Below are 11731 nucleotides of genomic sequence, written 5' to 3' on the forward strand. Positions count from 1 at the left end.
TGCCCTTCTGTGGATTCTGTGCATAATTAACCTTAGATTACAGCAATAATAATATTTGAATCCATTCTTCCTAGATGTTCGAAAGCATTTCAGAAGGGAGCTTAGCCTCTCTTTATAAAGGCCTGTAATGCCTGGTGCCCATGTTCTAGGATGTTGGAGCGATATCTCCCTACACTGAGATTTGGGTCCTCGTATTGGTTGTTGTTTGGGTTTCATTTTCTAATACCTGAACATCTAAGAAGTGAGGAAGGTCTCCGGGGCTTTCAGCTTAAAGTGTCTCAAGAATTGGTCAGGGAAGGAGGTCCTAGTCCATTCTCCCTGCTCTTTCACAGCATCCATCTTTCAGGTTCCTGACCTCAGCAAAGAGGCTGCTGCCACCCATGGCTGAGACTCAGTAGGACCTCAGTAGGACTCAACAAGCAGCAGTGAGTCCACAGTGACCCTCAGGTTACCTGGATTTGAGGGCAGCACTATTAGAGATAAGATACAAGCCATGCGTATAATTTAAAATTTTCTGGTATCACATTAAAGTAAATTTTAAAAAACAGGTGAAATTTAATTTAATGATTTTTAACCCAGTATTTTCAAGATATTATTTTAGCATGTAATTAACATAAAAGCATCATATTTCACATACTTTTATTCATATTTTTCTTACTAGATCTTCAGATTATGATGTGTATTTCACCTTTGTACACATCTCAGTCTGAGGGAGACATAGTGCAAGTGTTCCCTCGGCATAGGGGCAGGAGGCGGCAGGACTGAACAGTATGTGTCCAGCAGGCAGGCCTTGCACTGATTGTGTTGGCCTCCAATGAGGAGAATAACTGTAGGGGTCAATTTTAGGAAGGGTGTCTTGGAAGGAGTGCCCTCAGAAGAGGTGACATGTTAGCTGAGACCTGCAGGATGAGAGGGAAGTGTCCATATGGAGAGACATATGAGCTTCATTGGCAAAAGGAAAGCATGTGCAAAGGGCCTAGAACAGGACAAGTGGTCTGTTTGGGAAACAAGAGACCAAAGAGGCTCAAGTGTGGTGAGTGAGGGGCAGGAGAACCCAGAATGAGGCAGAGACACGGGCAATGTTCAGGCATGTGGAGTCAAGGATTTTATTCTGAAACAAAACCAAGCCCTGAGTTTATTGCATGAGATATGAGAGTGATCGGATTTACACTTATTTTTCATAACCTTGCTCTTTTCCACATCATCAGTGACCTACCATTGATGAATACAATGGGCAATGCCCAGGCCTCCTCTCATGGACCATCAGCATCATTTCACACTGAGTCCCTGTACTTCTTTTTCTGGAAACTGTGTCCTCACTTCATCCAGGGCACCAGACTCCCTGCTCCTCCTGCCCACTGGACACTCCCTCATAGCCTCCTGATCTCCTGGTTCTCCATTATTATGCAGACTCATTAGGTTATACCAGAGACCACCACCATGAGTCTGAGGCACCCTCTGTCTCTCTGAGACCTGGGGTAGAATATCTCCCAAGCACACACTTTCCTTTTGCTAACACCAGCCTCCTCTCCTGGCTTCTTGGCATCTTGAGTCCATCTCAGCAATGCTCGCCATTCCCACATGAGGGGAAGAAAGAAAGAAAGAATCGGGGATGGAGACAAATGGCCCCATCAGGCTGCTACCCAGGATGTTCACAGCAGCGGGTCTGATGCCTGGGCCGGGAGGCCCTTAGCTGCTGCCACCCTCCTGACCCCACTAGTTGGCACTGACAGTGTAGTTATCATCTTCCTGGCTGCTCTGGCCAAACCTGCAGGGTCACAGCTGAAGGGCCTCCTTTAAAGGAAATAATCTTCTTCTTCTTTTTTTTTATTGTTATTCAATTACAGTTGTATGCCTTTTCTCCCCATCCCTCCACCCCACCCCAGGTGAACCCACCTCCCTCCCCCCTCTCCACCCTCCCCCTTGGTTTTGTCCATGTGTCCTTTATAGTAGTTCCTGTAATCCCCTCTACCCACAAGGAAATAATCTTCTAAGGAATGGCCATCTCTTTTTTGCTGTACTCACAATTGGTGGACTGTGTGGAAGAGTCAAGTGGGGCACAGATGTTAGGTTTTGAGAAGGCTCGATTAGTTCCATAATTCTCATTCCAAAGTATGGCTCAATCCTGTGCCACCCAACTTCCTTGACCAGATGGACTTCATTCATTCACTTGTTCAAACTTGCACGAATATTTCCTGAGCTCCTACCTGCTCCCAGCCTGGGTGCAACACATACGGTAAGGAAGGGGCAGCAGAACCAGATGCAGACAAAGACTCAGGGCTGCCGTGCATGGGGGCAGGAGAGGCTGTGCAGGAGACAGAGGGGTCACCTGCATTGGGGGGCCCTTGGGTACCAGCCTAAGCCCCATGGAGTCTCAGATTCCCGTTGTAAAGAGGGAATACCAAGAGTATCCATCTCATTGAGCTGAAGATATAGTGAAAGATGACAATTCAGGTACAGCTCTTGGATGACTGGTGGGGGGAAAATTGATCCCTTCTGGATCCCTACATGGTGGCAGGGACCTACTTTCCTCAGACCAGTCCAGTGTCTGCCCTCTGCTGGGAGAAGCAGTGCTTCCCTGCATCCGTATTATTTCTAATTCTGAGCCCTTCTGAAACAGCCCCCCAAGTGTGTGACCGCTGCTTTTCAGTCTGCTTACACGGAGGGTCCTTTGGGTGTGTGCTGAAGATGTTCTTCACTGACCTAGGAGGAACTGACTATGAACAAATAAAGACTCCAGCTTCAAATCAACTTTCCCCTAAAACAACTTTTACCAAAAACATCTTGGTTTTCTCAGCAAATGAATGGATCAAAAAAACTGTGGTACATTTACACAATGGAATTATACTCAGCAGAGAGAAAGAAGAAGCTTGTACACCTTGCAACAGCATGGTTGGAACTGGAGAGCATTATGCTAAGTGAAATAAGCCAGGAGGTAAGGGACAAATACCATATGATCTCACCTTTAACTGGAACATAATCAACAATAGAAAAAAGCAAACAAAATATAACCAGAGTCATTGAAATTAAGAACAATCTAACAATAGCCTGATGGGAGTGGGGAGGGGGCAGTGGGGAGAAGGGTTTTCAGGAACTACTATAAAGGACACATGGACAAAACCAAGGGGGAGGGTGCAAGCAAGGGAGGGAGGTGCATTTGGATGGGGTGGGGAGAAAATGTAGACAACTATAATTGAACAACAATAAAATAATTTAAAAAAATCTTGGTTTGCTGGGGAATGGTGTTAATATAAACATATGTACATAAAACTGAATTTGTGCTTCATACATGACCTGAGCCAGAGGAACTCAGCCCTCTGTAAGTGCAGCAAGGGCCCCACTCTCTGCTAAACCTGGGACTCTCACTCCAGGCTGCATGGCCATGCCCCCACTTGAGATGTAAGGGGTTACACTGGGCCCTGGTCCCCACACTGCCCAAAGTCAGGAGCTAGGCCTGGAGGAAATTTTGGAGTGGACAGAGCTTTCAGGAGTGGCAGGTGACCACTCTAGGGATGCAGGGACACTGGCCAGTAGCTATGTCTGCTTCCACCAAAAAGCCTTGTCCAGGCAACCCAGCAACGCTGCCCCTGGGACATATCCCACGGACATGTCTGTTGATGTCTGTGTGGCTTTTTTGTCTGGGAGGAGGGTATGTGTGGATATCATGTATCTATCATATCAACTCTGTGTATATGTCCACATGTGTCTGTGTTAATGGAGGAGTGTCAATGCATGTGTGTCACGTCTGTGTGTGTGCGTGTGCAGTGGCCAGTTCCCTAAGGAGCGGCCACTAGCCCTGGAAAGGTGGTGCTGTCTGGCTAGGTCTAAGCCTCCCTCTTGCCAAGGAGCAAGAGGGAGAGCACTGGCAGCCTTGCTGTATGTGCCATGGGGACCACACCCACCTATAGGCCCATGGTGATCAAGGCCAAAAGGTCAGTCCTCAACAAGGGATTATAGAGCCCAGAGAAATGAGAGACTCCTCAAACAGAAAGGTCCTGGGGCCGCCTGCAAGTGTTGGTTCCCAAGCCTGCAACCCTCCCACAACATGAGGAGTATTTTAGACTCAAAAATACCTTTTCCTAGACCAGCAGAGCCTAATGCCAGCCACTTCCTCTCCCTACCCCAGAGATACCCAGCCATCCTTCCCCTCTCCCATTAAAGGCACCAGCTATTATTACAGCAAGGTGGGTTGGGGAGGGAGTGCATAGGGAATGTACTCACACACCAAATCCCACTCCATGCTCAACTGGGGCTCTGCTCCTCATTGATAATGGTGAGCCTGCAGTGGGCCTCAGTTTTCACACCTTTAAAATGGGCATTAGGAGAGCTCCTAGCTGAGACACTGGTTGCAAGCACTGCATGGGATAGCATTCATGTGCATGATCCTTTCCCCCTGAGAAAAGTACTTTTCTAACAGAGGAGAAAAGGAACATTTCCTGGGACAAGAGAAGGCATAGCCTCACCTTCAAGAGAAGACCCTGAGAAATATGGTCAGACAGACGAACATTTGTAGCTGGGCTGTCCTGTTCTGGAGAGATGGAATGTTGGGGAAGGAGTCCTGATCTCTCAAAGTTTCTGAATGGCCCCTTGCATCCATGGTGAGGGGTAGGGGTCCCTGAATACTGGGGTTGATCTCTGTGAAGCACACAGAACTCCCCAGAGGGAGCTCCTCCTCTCTCCCACAGGGAATGTGTGAGTCAGTTCTGTTCTCTGGTGTCCATAGGAAAAACTGCAGCCACATGATGTGTAGACCGAGGTCACACATCACCCTCCCTGTTCATTCATTCCGCCTTCATAAGGGCTCCTTTGTATCAGGTGCCCTGATAGGATAGGAGCCACAGTTTAAACCTCTGACTTACCCAGGCTGTATACACGAGAATCCTGCTCACCCATGACTAGTCTGATAGATACAGTGTTTGCCCTGTGTGAGGGCTCTTCTGGCTAATTGTCCCATCCTAAGTTGTCCACAAAAGCTGGTGCACTGTTATGTATCTGGAGAAGCCTAGTGTGAACCACTGTCCATTTCTGAGCCCCTTCTAGGTACCAGGCACTAGCTAGTAGACCCTTTACATCTATGATATCTCTTTGAGACTCACTGGAAGGGAGGCTCCCTTCTAACAGAGGAGGAAACTGAAGCTCAGTGATGTTCCATAACTTACCAGAAGTGGGCAGCCTGCGGGTTCTAGAACCCAATTCAAACATTTTCCAGCCAAATTCAGAGCATCTTAGGCATGATTTCCCTGAAGAATCCAGCACATTCTCTGCCCACAATGCCCACAGATCAGGCCCTGGACAGGGTCTGGCTAGACTGTTATTCTACATGGTGGACCTCTTCCAAGCCTAAGAACCCAAGACTGCTTACTGTATCACCCAGAGGCTCCATACAGCCTTGCTCTTTGCCCATAACCCACATCAATCCCTGGACATGCTTGATCCTGCCTCAGCTGGACTGCTGGGCACAGCAACACACACTTCAATCCCCAGTCCCAAGGCTGAAGATGCTCCAGAGCTTGGCACGGGGTGCTCCAAGGCCCTTGGCCTCTCATTCTACACACCTTTCCTCCACACAATCAGCAGGGCCCAACCATTCTTTAATCAACTACTGTTTATGGAGACCATGAAGTAATCCCCACTGTTCTCTTACCACTGAGTGACAGAGAACCATTGGCAGGGATAAAATGCTCTAATATTTCTAATATCTCTGGTGGTTGAACTACCTCCAGATGTTTTTTTAAGAAATGGTGTATTGTGTCATCAATTCAATGTAACTCCTTATGTTCTCTAGAAATTACATTTAATAGTTTAAATAACCACTATTTACTAAATTCTATCCAGAAGTTTATTTTTAATACTGAGAAAAGGTAAAATCTAAGAAAATTCAAGAGAAAGTAAATACTTATATAAAAAGTTTTTACACTAAAAACAGATATAGATAATTTTAAAACACATTTGAACAAAAGTGAGAGGGTACACAGTGCCTCATGGTGATTTGGGACTTGGACTAGCAGGGTCACATGCTGGCTCAGTGGAGCCGTGAGACAACTCATTTCCATCGTCTGGATGAGGGTGTCCAGGGAAACCTCAACCCATCAGGGACAATAAAGAGGATGCTGACCACCCCCTGATAGGACCCCAGTTCAGGGCTCCTCTGGGCTTCCTGGAGGAAGGGGTGGAAGGGAAGACCCTCCTGCTGTAAGCCTTTGCGAATGAATCAGAAGAAGGGGAGTGTTGGGGGGAGACTGGCAACCCGAGGGGATAAGTGGAGGGGAGCACATGCTTCCTGACAAACTCTTCATTTGGGTCAGACACATGAGGGAGATTCTACATCCAGAAGCTCTGATTTACTCCATTTTTGTCTCAGGTGTGCACCTCATATCTGGTTATGATATTGTTTCTTTCAGTCTCCCGAACTCTCAACCAGTGATCATGAGCTTTCAGTTCAAGGGACAGAATCTTGTCCTGAGAAGAAGAAACATCTCTTCCCAGCTTTTCTGAAAAATCTTTGACTCACTTTCTGTAGCTCTAGGTCCATTTGGGACAGGTCCAGGACATCATGCACTTCTGGGCTTTTGTCTTCTATCCCAGGAAAAAAACCTGACGAGAGCTTTACGTTTTTCTAGAACTGGTGCTGAAATCCTACAGGCGTGTTCCTTGTCTTTTGGTACAGAATGTCTTTCTTTCACTAATTGAGTAAGTCCATGAAAAACAAGAAAACTATGACCATGATACCCTCCAGCATCTCCCACTCAAATCCAGAAGAGCAAGACTTGGTCTCACATCAAAAATTTATTCTGTCACGAGACCCCATGTCATCCCCCGGGTTCATTGTTATCACAACCCAGGTTCCTAGGCCAGCTAAGTGTCCCTGTGGCCACCATGGCCTGCTGGGCCACAACACTGAGGAGACTGGGGTGGTGCCCACAGCCAAAGCTGCACCTGGTAATCAAGGTAGACAATCATTACAGAGGGGTGGGGCAGGAGGCAATGAAGCCACACACCCTCAACTCCACAACTCCCCCAGCCCCCCCTCTACTGAAACCCTACCTGCTATGGTCCCAGATGAGCCACCCTATGCTGTGCCCACACTGCTCCCTCTGCCTGGAAAGACCTCCCTTTCACTGCCCATGTGGTAAGCACATACCCACAGTGACCCCTGGGCTCCTCAGTCTGTGTCCCAAAACAGGGTGCTCAGTGTTCCATGCATGTCTTAAAAGGCAAAGAAATGAGAAAGAGAGTGGTGGGAGGAAGGGAACATGCAAGGTAGGGGGAGGGAGTGAGGGGGAAGAAAGGATAAAGCTGTCATTCCTTAGAATTCACACATTATTGTTCTCTCTTGTCAGTTGTTTCCTAAGGAAAGCTTAAAATTCCTATTCGCAGGAATATCTGAATTATATAATTTAAAATATAAATATATATGGCATAATTTTAAATATTAAACAGATTGAAATAAGTGCAAATCTATACCCCGACAACATCAGGTGACCACATAACACTTATAGACTTCTCCATTTTAGGCTGCAATGAAAATCTCAAAATAACAAAGATTATTTTCTGTAATTTCCTGTCAGTAACACTAGAAACACATAAAAAAAGTTGGAAGAAAACAATCACATGGAAATTTCAGAACTCCCTCTTGGGTAAATTTTGGATCTAGAAGCCAGTGGAACTAACATGCTACTTAGAAAGTTAGAAATGGAAAATGAAACACAAAGAAAGAAGAGTAATAGAAATGAGATAGAAACAAATTAAAATATCTTATTAGCTCAGTACATTCATTGATTATGATGCTGGCAGTGGGTTTGTCATATATGACCTTTATTATGTTTAGGTATAATCCCTCCATTCCTACTTTGCTGAGGGTTTTATTATAATAAATGGGCCCTGGATTTTATCAAATGCTTTTTCTGCATCTATTGGTATGATCATATGGTTTTTATCCTTCATTTTGTTTATGTGGTGAATTACATTTATTGATTTGTGAATGTTGTACCAACCTTGCATTCCTGGAATAATACACCACTTGATCATGGTGTATGATCTTTTTGATGCATTGCTGTATTTGGTTTGCTAATATTTTATCACAGATGGAGAGCAGGCTGACAGCTAGTGGTTGGGGGAGGTTAGGGTGTGGAGGGATTGAGCCAAAAGGAAAAAAGACTCATGGACATGGACAACAGTGTGGTGATTGCTGGGGGTGGGGGGAGGGAGGTATAAGGGGACTAAAAGGCAATATAAAAATATATAATAAAATTTAAAAAATAAAATTAAATAAAAATAAAATATCTTAGAACTCAGAAAATCCAAATGCTTTGATGCCAAAATCTAAGAGGTCATTATAGGATGTTTTTTTTTGTTTGTTTGTTTGTTTTTTTAAAAGAGAGAGTGTTCAGAGCAACCTTTCAGACATCTGCACACAGAGGTGGAAGGAGCAGCAACACCTGGGAGAGGCCAAGTGGCTGCAGACGAGCGGCGTGTGTGGGGGGTCAGCCTGGCCAGGTCCAGACCCTGAGGCTGTCTTAGGGGATCCCTCAGCCCCAGGAGGAGAAGAGAACAGCCCATTTGGCCGTAGGTCACCTAAAAATATCAAGACCCTGCCTCTTCCTGTTAAGAGGATTGATTGTGATCAGGACCCCTGGAGGGGAAGTGTGGGAAGAAAACTCAAGAAGAGCTGGGGCCTCCTACCTACCCTTCCCAGAGGGGTTTCCAGGGAGCCTGGGCAGAGTGGAGGCCCGGGCTGGTCCTCTTGGAGAACATGGGCAACTCAGACTGAAAGAGAGGCTGGCCCCCAGGATCCTCATATCCCTAGGAACAGTTCCTCCAGGGCAGGGTAGAGGTATGATTCACCTGCTCACCACAGCTAAGTGGAGGGGAATTGTGCCAGCCACACCTGTGGTTTCCATCCTGCCCTGGGACATGGTCTGCCTTGTACTGTGTGGGAGTCCTCTAAAGAGACCTCACCTGCATGAGCCTCAGTTTCCTCCCCTGTAACTTGGGGGTCTAAATAGTCCTCTTAGGCTGTTGTGATTGGCTCAGCAGTTGCAGCCATGACTTGTGAAGGAAGAACTCCTCGCCACCCCTGTGTCCCAGGGCCATCCTGTGGGGGCTCCTGAACAAGACCCAGAGGTAACCTCCTCAACCTTGGTGACAGGAGGGGAGCCCTGCTCTTCAGTGGCCAAGGACAGATGTAGGCTTTCCCAAGAGTCATCCCCACCCCACCTTGATCCATTCAGCAGACACCTACCTTGCCCTCCTTCCCTCCTCAGACCTGGGCATAGCCACCTGACCCACAGGTCTGGGAGCAAAGCATCCTTACCCTGTCTTGGTGGAACCAGGCAAACATGATGTTTAAATTTCAAGAGCAATGACCCAAAATTTCCTCCAGAAGTTTCGTCCCAAGTCCCACTAGCTGTATTTGGGAATGCCCATTCCTTACATCTTTGCCTGCCCAAGATTTTAAAGAGGGAACTTCTTTTATTTGTTTCAGCCATCTGTCAAGATATAATATTGCATTTGCTTAAAGTTTTTTTTTCTTGAAACATGCAAGCTTTCATTTGTCTCGATTTCTTCCCCATCTCTTACATTACATGTGTTTATTTCTCTTCTTATACTTTGTCCATTTACAACTGGAGTTTTTGTTGCTTTCTTATGGATCATAGTTCACTCAATTAGACATTGCAAATATTTTCTTTTTCTCACTTATCTTTTACCTTTGTGTTTTTTCCCTAATGCTCAAAAACTTCATTTTTATGAAATCCAATTTGGTGAGTTATTTCTTTTATGACCTCTGAATTTCACACTGTCCTGTGACTGTCTCATCAAATAGGTCTGACAAAACCTCCCATATTGTAGGATATCCAGCTCCACCTTAGACACAGATTTCTGGATGTGTAAACTCCTCTGTTCCCCCTGCTTGCTTTCTCCTTCCCACTGAATTATTTACCTAGTGACATTTCTCCTCATTGAGAGCTGACATGCACCAAACTCAGAACATAGACCCTCTTCCTTATTCTCCAAAACATCTTTCATGAAGATGTCGTGGTAAGAAGGAAATAGACCTCACAGCCCAGGGACTGGGTGTCTATCACACTGCCTTTTTCCCAGCTTTATTGAGATATAATTGACACATTATGTGGACATTTAAGGTGTACAATGTGCTGATTTGATACAATTATATACTGCAAAATGATTACCACCATAACATTAGCTAACACTTCCATCACATCATATATTACCATTTCCTTTTTGTGGTGAGAAAATTTGAGATTGATTTTCTTAACAACTTTCAAGTATATACTACAGTATTAATATCTATAATCTCTATGCTGTACAATGGATCCCCAGAACCTCTTCATCATTTAAATGGAAGTTTGTATCCTTTAACCAACCCTTAGGCAAATGGTTTCTGGTATTTGATGGGACAGACACCATCTTAAGAAGCAAGTTGCTTTCAGTGGCCATCAGGTCATCTGGGGAAAGGTGGGCCAATATCGCCTAAAAGGAATATTCTTACATAGGTGAGTGGTCCCCTTAAGTTGGTTACTGTTTTGGAATATATATCTCTTAATAAGCACATGCCACTTGTCTACAAGCCACCTGGGTTCCTGGAGCCCCTGTCTTAAGCCCATTTCCTTTCAGATGTGGAGATCCCCCATCTCACTACTGCCCAAAACCCTGATTATGTCCATAAATTCCCTTAATATATTAAACTCTGCTGAATTCTGAAGTTGTCAGCCTCTTTCTTTGGCCTCTCAGCCCTGCTCTCCTTTGGAGGTCAGTTTGAGTACACCTTGAGAAATTTTCCCAACACCAACACCTCATTTCCCCCAACCTGAGCCCTTAGAAACCACCATTCAACTGTCTCTATGAGTTCAGCTTTTGTAGAGTCCACATAAAAGTGGAGTCACAGTTATTTGTCTTTCTCTCAGACTTATTTCACTTATATAATGCCCTTAAGGTTCATTCAAGTTGTTGTAAATGCAGGATTTCCTTCTTTCTCACAGCTGAATAATATTCCAGTTCCACATCTTCTTTATCCATTTAGCCATTGATGGATGCATAGGTTATTTTCATATTTTGGCTATTATGTCATGCTGTTTCCTACACTATGCCTGGGTCATAGCTACTCCATAGAATTTGTCACAGGTGAAAATTTCTTCTAAAGTTCCCATTCCAAGCCTTTCAACCCAACCACTACCGAGCCTCTAATTCTTTCTCCCAGAATCTCCACTCATCCCCATACTCCTCCACCCACTACCAACTCTAAAATACATTTCAGACCAAGCTCCAGCCTCCCACCACTGGTACATGCCTCCTGAACTCCTCCCCATCTGATGTCACCTTCCTCTGGCACCTGTGGGAAATGGGATTTGTCATTCCATTTCTACCCCACGTTCACTTGCTATGTTGAAACATTAAAATGTATAAATCCTTAATAGTAGTCACAGTGCTACAAGTCTTAACAGGTGCTTAAAAAATCCTCTATTGAATGATCTCTGGGCACCTGAGCCTGGCACAGAATGTCTCAGAGGAAAAATAGGACCCTCATCTCTTGCAGAACTTCTTTGCAAGGTAAGCTCAGGGGGCAGGAGAGACAGACACACCTAGAAGTCATTCTCTGACATGATCAGTGTTACGCTGAGTACCCATTCTGTGCCAGGACAGGTATGAAATGGCAAATAAAGCAGACAAGGCCAGACCTCAGGAATTTCTAGTCCTGTCATCAGTAGGCATA

Source organism: Desmodus rotundus, chromosome 4, assembly GCF_022682495.2.
Source record: "Desmodus rotundus isolate HL8 chromosome 4, HLdesRot8A.1, whole genome shotgun sequence".
Lineage (NCBI taxonomy): Eukaryota > Metazoa > Chordata > Mammalia > Chiroptera > Phyllostomidae > Desmodus > Desmodus rotundus.